Here is a 10,401-nt window from a genome sequence, read left to right on the forward strand (position 1 = left end):
CGCGATAGGCCAGTGGCGGTGGTGGAAGGAGGATGGTCGCGTCTTGCACAGCGCGGCCCTCCAGATGTCCATGGACTACAATTCCCATGAGCCCCTCATGGGGATTGTAGTCCATGGACATCAGGAGGGCCGCAGTTTGACGACCCCTGGTTCATGGCTTTGGTAGTGGCCGCTATCCCACCGGCAGACGGCTGGTCCCTCCCTACACCTCCTTCGTCGAAATCCGCAAGTTGGCTCACAGCTCAGAAAGCGTCGCAGGGGAGGCCGAACTGTGTCTCTCCAAATGTCCATAGACTACAATTTCCATGAGCTGGCAGGGGCTCATGGGAATTGTAGTCCTCGAACATCCCTACGGCAACCATGACATGCAGAGTGGAGGGGAAAGTTCCGAAAGGGCTCAGAGGAGCGGTAGCCAAAAGGCACCCGAAAGCGGGGCCAAATTCCAGACGTGGCTGGCGCCGTTGCATGGAGCCGACCAGCAGGCGGGGCTGATGTTCGCCCTCCGTGCATTCCCTTTTGCTCTTCAGAAAGCGAGAGAGCCGGAGTTGTGCATTTCACCGTCCGTCCCGCAGTCTTCCAGGGGTAGTCAACCTGTAGTCCTGCCAGCAAACGCTGGCAGGGGCTCATGGGAATTGTAGTCCATGACCATCTGGAGGACCGCAGGTTGACTACCCCATTCGATCATGTAATCCAGTGTGAAGGAGGTTGCGTGGGAAGGCTTCCTACTTTGAACCCCAGAAAGGGAGCTTTCCAACAGGAGATTTTAGCAGGTCAAATTGCTCCTGAGAGGATGTAGTAAATCTGTAGTAGTAGCCTCTGGTAAACTGTGATGTACTTGTTCTAAGAAGATATTGTCTGGGGAGGAGTGTCTTTCTAATATCGTTTAAAAAATTGGATTAAGTCAGTGCTCCGCCTTGGAAACCTGTCTTGTATAGGAAGGCTCAGGCCCGGAGCACAGGAAGTTATGTTAAAGAAGAATACCTCTAAGCATGCACAAAGTGCCTCTCTTTCATCAGAGTAGGTTTCAGGAGGGCGGTATATAAATCTAAATAAATAAATAAATAAAATGGACACAGGTGAATCATAGAGTTGGAAGGAACCTCCAAGGTCATTTAGTCCAATCCCCGGCACAGTGCAGGAACTCACAACTACCTGGCCACCCACAGTGACCCCGATAGGTGGTCCCATTTAATCTTCTACACAGCTAAAAAAAAACTGGACAATAGCCCTCAAAAGTGGAACGTTGTTGAGGATTGGTTTTCCTCTTTGGAAATGGTTTTGGGGCAACAAAATTATTTCCCCTCGGTTCAATGTGGTATGTCAGTTTTATTTTGTGGGATTCCTTGGAATAAACTGTTCTAGTTTACCCCTTGTGGAGAGGAGCTAAAATATTAAATGGCGAGTAGGGACCTGCATTCTTGGGCAGTTACATGATTGAATATTGATTGGTATACGGGCAGAGCAATCCTTTCTCCTCACAGCAGCTAGCTAATAGAGAAAAATTTTAATACCCACTTTTCACTACCTCATCTGCCTCCGTGAGGTAAATTAGCCGGCCAGCCAGAACTGAGAGGGAAGGCCAAGGAGGACAGTGGTCCAAAACCTTGCCGCTGCCAGTAGGGGGTGGGGGAGGAGGAAGGCCTTGCCAATTCCATGCCCCATAAGGAGGTGGGGGGGCAGTATCTATAATTTACTCCAATTAACCATTGGAGTGTTGTTTTGTGGTTGGTGTAACTTTGAATCTTGTAATTCATAATTTTCAAAGTTGCTAATGTTGAACTGTGTAATTTGTACGCTGGAGTTAGTTACTTGAAAGATTTGTACATGAAAGAGTTATATATTTTTTTAAAAGAGAGATCAGGAGATCAGCCCTAACTGCTCCTTAGAAGGCCAGATCCTGAAGATGAAACTCAAAATACTTTGGCCACCTCATGAGAACGAAGGACTCCCTGGAGAAGAGCCTAATGCTGGGAGCGATCGAGGGCAAAAGAAGAAGGGGACGACAGAGAATGAGGTGGCTGGATGGAGTCCCTGGAGCAGTGGGTGTGAACTTAAATGGACTCCGGGGAATGGTAGAGGACAGGAAGGCCTGGAGGTTCATTGTCAGATATGACTTTGCAACTAACAACAACAATATTTTGAAAAACCAGCTGTATGTATGGTGTTTTGTAGTATGGAGATAATTTAATAAAAATATTTTCCCCTAAAATATTTTCCTCCCTGCCACTGGCCATCTGCCCCGTGGGCCGAGCCTACTTCCAAGCTGTGTGCTCAGAGCAGCTGTGCAGGCTGGCCGGGGCCTTCCCCACAGCCTCCCGGTCCATCACGTGGCCAGGGCCACCAGAGCCCTCCCTGCCACCTGCTAACCCACCTCCCCATGGGCTGAGGGGTGATGCTGCCACACCAGCGGGATGCAGCCACTCCCTAGCCCTGCACAGACACAGAGGGCCGTTCCCCACAGCCTTCAGGTCCACCACAGGACTGAGTTCACCAGAGCCCTCCCTGCTGCACGCCTGCCTGCCTCCAGGCTGAGAGGTGGTGGCAGTCCGTTGTATCCATGTGGGGCTGGGAAGTGGCTGCATTCTGACCGCACCACCTCTCAGCCCACTTGGAGGTGTGCGGACAGGCGGCAGGGAAGGCCCTGGCAGGGAGGGGCAGCTTGGCCATGCCAGCTGGGAATGCAGCCACTTCCCAGCCCTGGGTGCATACAGTGGGATGCCCCCACCTTCCATCCACCTCCCCAGCAGCCGAGCACCCATTACATTCCTGGATGCAACAGGCTTTGCCTCTAGTAATGCAATAATAATTATATACAACTGGTGTCTGGCCAATACATAGATCATGTAAGATCAGATGAAAGCTGTCACTTATTCCTTTTTAATTTACCCAGGGGCAAAGCCCAGTGTACCCAGGAATACAATGGGCGCTAGAATGCACACCTGCGCTGAGGCCTTCCTGGGGCTGGGAACATGGCAAAAGTGTGAATCATGGGGGGGGGGGGGAAGAGAGGGAAAGGAGGAAAGAAAGACAGACAGTTCTGGGTCCCATGGGGCTGGTAGGCAGCTGTTATTCCTTCTCCTGCTCCCTGACTCTTGAGGCTCTGCCTCCTAACCTCAAGGAAGCGTACCTCCTCCAAACGTTGGGAGGGGAGAACTCTGTGGAAATGCCCCAGAGAGGTTGAGGGATGCCACTCTCCAGGTGGGACCTGGGGATTTACTGGAATTGCAGGTCATTCCCAGGCAACAGAGATCAGTCCCCCTGGAGAAAAGGTCAATATGGGAGGGGGGGGGGGCCGGTGGCCTTGGATCCCATGGAGGTGCAGGGATGCCAGGCTCCTGGTGGGAAAGAGAAATGCTGTGTGGCAGTACATGCTAATAACAATAAACATAAAACAATTCATAAACTAGTCACAACGTCTTCAATTAAAATATTTAATTGATAGCAGTATTTGCTTGAAGAACTGAAAATCGTTGAGTCCGTACGTTCTTCAGTTCAGTTTGGTATAAAAGTAAATAAAAAACAGTGGCATGTTTACATCAAACACAAAAACTTTAGTTAGCAAAGAATTTACACTGTGTTTCTGAATTACTGCCTCTATGTCAGCCTTTCACAAAATATTTACCATCAAGAAACCCCTGGAACATTCTTCAGGCTTCGAGAAACAAGAAGTGGCAAGATTGTGCGGAATGTGGAATGCAGAATATATATTTACCTCCCACCCATTCAGGAAACCCTCCAGGGCTGTCAAGAAACCCCAGGGTTTCCCAAATCCCTGGTGGAGAAAGCCTGCTCCGTGTGCTCTTTCAGCGCCAAGGTACCTGGGGATCCCCTGGAAGGACAGCTCCTCTCCAGACTGCAGATATCAATTCCCTTGGGGGAAAAGGGATGTTTGGGAGGGGGAGCTGTGTGGCCTTTTGCCCCCAAGAAGTACAGGGATGCCAGCTTCTGGGGGGGGGGGGCTGAGGATCCCATGGAATGACAGCTCCTCTCGAGACTGTAGAGATCCATTCCCCCCCCCCCCAGGAAAAAAAGAATGCTTGGGAAGGGCCTCAGCAAGTTTGAGAGATTTTTGTTCACAGAATTTCAGGGATTCACTTTTAATATTACAGGGAATATATTGTTGAATGTGATGCATACTGTCAAGTGCTAGAAGAACTCATAACGTACTTCTGTAATAAGAAAGCTTTGTTGGAAAGTTACTTCCGTCACCATAACTAGCGAAGTCAAATCTGCCCAACAATACAAATGCAAACCCTTTTCAAGAGAATTCTCCCGCCCAAAACTTGAAGGTTCCCAAGGGGGAGGGGGAAGAGCTCCAGGTGCCCGGCTGGTCCACCCCATAGACTACCTTGAACGGGGAGACCCCAGTCGATGCATGAACCCCATTGTTATAAGCAAACTCAGCTAAGGGAAGCAGAGGCACCCAGTCGTTCTGTTGGTGGTTAATAAAGCAGCAAAGGTACTGTTCCAGGATCTGATTCACCCTCTCGGTTTGCCCATTGGTCTCGGGATGATACCCAGAAGTGAGAGCTTGCTCCACGCCTAAGAGTCTCAAGAGCTCCCGCCAGAACTTGGCAACGAACTGTGGGCCCCGATCCGTGAGCAGTCTCCTAGGGTAGCGGTCCCCAACCTTTCTCAGGTCAGGGACCTCCTCCGGAGTGAGGGGAGAGCCGACGGCCCGGGTGCTGCGAAAACGTGCACGCGCAGTCGCCGCGCATGCTTGTTTTTGCCACTAGGGGCGGTAATGTGCATGCGCGGCAACCGCGCGCATGCGCGTTTGCGTCACCGCCGTGCCGGCGGCTGCACCTACCTCTTCCCTTCCTTCTTGCTGCCGGCAGGGGAAGGCAGGCGTGGCCGCCGGCGGCCCAGTACTGTGGCTTTTGCGGCCCGCCACTGGGCTGCGGACCGGGGGTTGATGACCCTTGTCCTAGGGATACCATGTAGGCGATATACGTGTGTGATGAACAAGGATGCAAGTTTCACCGCTGAGGACATCCCACTACATGGCACAAAGTGGGCTTGCTTGGAAAAAGCGTCAACCACCACCCAAACCACACTTTCCCCTTGGCTGAGGGGTAGGTCCGTTATAAAATCCATCATGACATCAGACCAGGAACGGGAAGGCGTGGGTAACGGTTGTAGCAAACCCCTCTTCTTTCCCCCCATGGGTTTGGAAGTCAAGCAGACAGGGCATCATCCCTGAATATAATTCTCAACATCCTTCCTTAATGACGGCCACCAATAATGCCTCCAGACCAGGTGCAAAGTTTTCACGAAACCAAAGTGGCCAGCAGTCTTAGAATCATGGCATAGTTTCAGCACATCAGCCCTGGCCCCCAATGGGACATACAAACTATTGTCTCTCAAAAACAGGCCCCCCTTCTCCTCCAGAGACGAGCGGAGCGATTGGAACTCCGCGTCAGCAAGGACGTCCTTTTGGACCCACCCACCAGGGAACGGGCTTCCTCCCTTTGTCTTGCTGCGCGTCATGACCACCAGCCCCAACTGAGAGGGCGTGAAAACAGTATCCACCAATGGGTCACGTTTGCTGTTGTACTGTGGGAGGCGTGACAGTGCGTCGGCCAAAAAGTTCATTTTCCCCGGCAGGTGTTTGAGAGTAAAGTTGAACCGGGAGAAAAACTCCGCCCACCTAATTTGCTTGGCGGACAGGGAGCGAGGCTGCTTGAAGGCTTGTAGGTTTTTATGATCCATCCAGACCACAAAGGGAAGCGCTGCCCCCTCCAACCAATGCCTCCAGGTGGCCAATACCAACTTAACGGCGGCAGCCTCTTTTTCCCAGATCGCCCAGTTCCGTTCAGGACCCGAAAATTTCTTCGACAAATAAGCAATGGGTTGTAGCTTGCCGTCCCCCCCTTCTTGGAGGATCACCGCTCCCATGGCCACGTCCGAGGAATCTACTTGCACCATAAATTGCTTAGTGGGTTCAGCATGCGCCAAAACTGGTTCTGAAGTAAACACCTTCAACCTGTCAAAGGCACTCTGGCAGACCGGAGTCCAATTCAAAGGTGCGCCGGGGCACGCTGCCGCTTTACCCCCGTCTTTTGTTTTTAACAAGTCTGTCAGGGGAAGGGCCACTCTGGCAAAATTAGGGATGAACGTTCAGTAGAAGTTAGCAAACCCCAAGAAACTCTGGAGTTGTTTGCGGGTTTTGGGGGGCTCCCAGGCCAATATACTTTCCCTGGGTCCATTTCTATCCCTTTGCTGGACACCCGGAAGCCCACCACATTTAGGAAAAGAGGCCTACTTAGTTGTACAGAAGAAAAATATATAAGTTGTTATATGAGTATACGTTATATAAGTGTAAGTTATTAATACAAAAAATAGTAAAATAACGTCTTCATTGGTTACATTTACACCTCCTCGATTAGATGCCTTCTTTTAGTTATGCTTTAAGTTTAGACTGGGAGTCACTGCGGAGATATATTTAATAATACAGATTCAGCTTGCATAGGAAATCTAAGACCCCACACTTACATAATAGTATAGACTTACAATGAGCAGTAAAATATAGTCTTCATCTGTTATTCTTAAACCCACTCCATTAGGTGTCTCCTTTTAGTTAAGCTTTAATTTTGGGCTGGAAGGCACTACGGAGATATATTTAATAATACAGATTCAGCTTACTTAGAAGATCTTAAACCCCACATTAACTTCTTGACCCTAGTAAAAAAGAAGAGAAAGAAGGGGAAAAGCCCCACTTTTTCGTGACATTGCCTTGAAAATGTACAAGAGAATAACTAGAGGATTTCAGTCATTACTTCTCCTGTCCCTTAATACAGATTCAGCTTACATAGGAAATCTGAGACCCCGGGCCTTTTCGCACGGGGATCTTTGTTGCAAATTGTTTGCGGAATGAAAAATCGCCATTTAAAATAGTGGAATTCGTCGTTATGCATACCTGCCTTTGTAGTGGAATCAGTTGCGTTTTTTAGCGTTTCCCACAGGCTTCCGGTCTCGGCAGAAATCGCTAGAAAGGAAGCGCTATTGCCAAGCTCGTCCCGCCCCTGGCCGTCAAGCAGCCAATGGGCAGCCGCTAGCATGCTCCCAAACAGCCCCTTTCCCTTTAAGAAAGGTTTAAAAAAAAAAAAACCCGACCCATAGCAACGAATCTAGGTAGATTCGTTGCTACGGAGAGACCCATCCAGCTGCCTAACGTGAGCTGTCGTTTGATTGTATGATCGTTTGCACGCTGCCTCGAGTGATAAAAAAAAAATCCCCCCCCCCTCTCACGGTCCCGATTTTCGGCTGAATTAATGTGTAAAAAATAAAGGGACTTTATTTCAGCAAACGGGCTTTTATGTGGTTTGTGCTTAGTGACTAAAGGTGAAGGACTGAAGCCAGGGAAGCCTCTAAACAGAAAGAGGCTCGCTGGTGCGTTTATCCCCGCTCGCTCGGAGAAAAAAAAAATGGCGATCGCTTCGCCGGAAGTTTGGAGGAGAGAGCCAGGGGGAGGGACTTTGAAGAACCAGCAACAATGGTAACGCACAGGTCTTTAGCGCTACTGTTGCAGATTGGTTGCAGGAGTGTATCGCTATCCGGAGGGTGAATCCACTTTTCTGGATTCCCCCGAAAGCGCTACAACGAAGCGCTTTTTGCGGGTCGGTTTCAGGATTGTTGCAGATTGTCTACGACGTCGTGGGTTATGGCAAATTAGTAGCGTTTCCAATTAGCAACCATTGTGCTATTTTGAAGCCGTGCGAAATGGCCCCCCATGTTGACTACACAATGGTATAAACTTTTGCCCCAAACTTATAAGCTTTTTCACATTTCCGCCATATATAGGAAAAGAAGCCTACTTTGTTACCACATTTCGAACATTTGTTAACATAATTTTTAGTAATTTTTACAGTCCCTTTTAGGGACTGTAAAACATTTCATACTTGACACATTCTAAGAGCTATCCTGACAGGTATATTTTCAGATTTGAATTAAATGCTTAACATTAAACATTTTTGCAGAACAGTATGAGCTTTGGCCCTATGGCAAAACAATTTATACTTAACACAATCTTAAAGCCATCCACATTTCCACCACATTTAGGAAAAGAGACCTACTTACTTGTACAGAAGAAAAATATATATTTTTCTTTATATTGTTATATAAATATAATTTATATAAGCATAAGCTGTTAATACAAAAAATGGTAAAATAAAATAAAGTCTTCGTTGGCCACATTTACACCTCCTCGATTAGGTGCCTCCCTTTAGTCATGCCGTAAGTTTAGACTGGGAGTCACTACGGAGATATATTCAATAATACAGATTCAGCTTGCATAGGAAATCTAAGACCCCACACTAACTACATAATAGTATAAGCTTACAATGAGCAGTAAAATATAGTCTCCATCTGTTATACTTAAACCCACTCCATTAGGTGTCTCCTTTTAGTTAAGCTTTAATTTTAGGCTGGAAGGTACTGCAGAAATATATTTAACTAGTAATAAAGCCCGCTGTATGACGAATACAGCGGGCGCTAGAAACTGACCTTGTCAGGCAGCGGGGCTCACGGCGGCGGCGGCTCTCTTGGCGGTGGCTGTCTGAGGTGGCGGCCTGAAGCGGCGAGAGGCGCTTTGCGCCTCTCGCCGCGTCAGGCCGCCGGGCAGGGAGCCCCCGGCAGCCGCGCTCCGTGCGACTGCCGGGGATTCCCTCGGTTCCTCAGCCGGGCCACTGTCGCTGGAATCCAGGGCGGACGGAGAGTTGCTTGCCGGTGCCAGCAAAGAACGAATGGTTTTCTTGGGCGCGCTTTTCTTGGTGCTGGTTCCTCCGGGCACACGTCTTGTGGTTGTACTGGCGCCTCCTGCAGGACGGGTTTCTCCCACGGTCGCCGCTAGTTTCTTGGTGGGGCATTGTGCACGGAAGTGCCCGGCTTGGCCACATCCCAGACACAGCCCCTTTTCCTGGCGGCGGGCCCGCTCCGTGGCGCCCACCTTCCCTTTCTGGGCAGGCTTCTTAGGAGTGGAGGTCTTCGGAGCCGGCTTTCCTTTTCCACCTCCCAACCCTGTGGCTACCAGTAGACGCTGCTCAACTTCCCCGGCAAGATGCACCCAGCCCATCACGGTCTTTGGGTTGTCCAGATGCAGGCATTTCTGGGCCAAGCTCTCGTTCAAGCCCTCACGGAAGGCATGCACCCGCTGAGGTTCGGTCCATTCCGGGACCGAGGCAGCCAGTTTCCGGAACTCCCAAGAGTATTGGGCGACCGTCTGAGACCCTTGCTTAATTGCCTTGAGTTTGCTCTCCGCCGTCTCTCGCTCGAATGGATCCATGAACATTTGGCGCATTGCCCTCATGAAGCGATCGTAGCTCCTCACTGCCCTGGGGTTGTAGCGGTAAAGGTCGATGAACCACTTCGCCACCTCTCCATCCATGCAGTCTCCCACAAAACGTATGCGCTCCGCGTCGTCTTGGAAGGTGAAGCCCACATCCATCAGGTACGCCTGGAGATGCACGAGAAAACCGGGAAACGCTGCAGAGTCCCCGGTGAAATGGGTCTTGAACCGGTAGGCACGCCGAATCTCTGCGCCTCGGAGCTGAGGGGGCAAGCGCCCCGGTGGGGCATTCGCTCAGTCTTGATCCAGTCTGCGCGGGCGTTGCTGAGCTCACCTGTCTCTGGGGCGTGCTCCTCTCCCTGCTCTGGCACCCGCCACAGCAGCGGCAGCCGCAGCCGCAGCTCCGTCTTCAGTGCCTTCGCCAACATCTCCGGGACCACCATCCCCGCAGTTGCCTCCGTCGCCTCCATCACCCACATCGGGGGCGCCCGCTGGCGGCTCTGGGCCTCCGCCCGCAGCCCCGGTGCCCAAGCTGGCATCTCCCAGTCCCTCATCTTCTGAGGACGAGTGTCCTGCTGCTCCTTGGCTTCCGCTGGTACCGGTCCCCGCTCCCGCTCCGCCGGAGGGACCTGCTGCTGCCATGTGGTCTCTGTGGGTTGAGTGTGCCACAGAGGACTGCCGCGCTCCAGGTTGTCCAGAGGTTGCCTGTAAATCCCGGAGCAGGTGTCGTGCCTCTCTTCGGGAATCCGGCCCCAACTCTCCGGACACCGAGTGCAGCCAATCACCCACGCGGCTCATCTGATCCTGAAGTTCTTGGACCTCCAGTGCCGTCGCCGTCCCACGATCCGGCACCCCTCTGGGAAGGCCCGCGGGCCACAGCTCATCCCCAGTAGGTTCGTCATACTTAGACAGCCGTTTTCGGTCCGTGACGTGCCGCTCCAAGAACTCAGCGTGCCGTGGGCTGAAGCCGCCCAAGGCTCTCGCCATCCCGGAGGCCCCACTCAGGCCGAGGGACCCTGATGTCGCAAAATCATCCTGGATGTCACTTGCGTACATCTCCCCCTCGTCTTCCTGATCACTGTAAAGAAAACCTTCTTCCTGTCTACTCCTGGTTC

The sequence above is a fragment of the Paroedura picta genome, chromosome 3 (assembly GCF_049243985.1).
Source record: "Paroedura picta isolate Pp20150507F chromosome 3, Ppicta_v3.0, whole genome shotgun sequence".
NCBI classification, from domain to species: Eukaryota; Metazoa; Chordata; class Lepidosauria; order Squamata; family Gekkonidae; genus Paroedura; species Paroedura picta.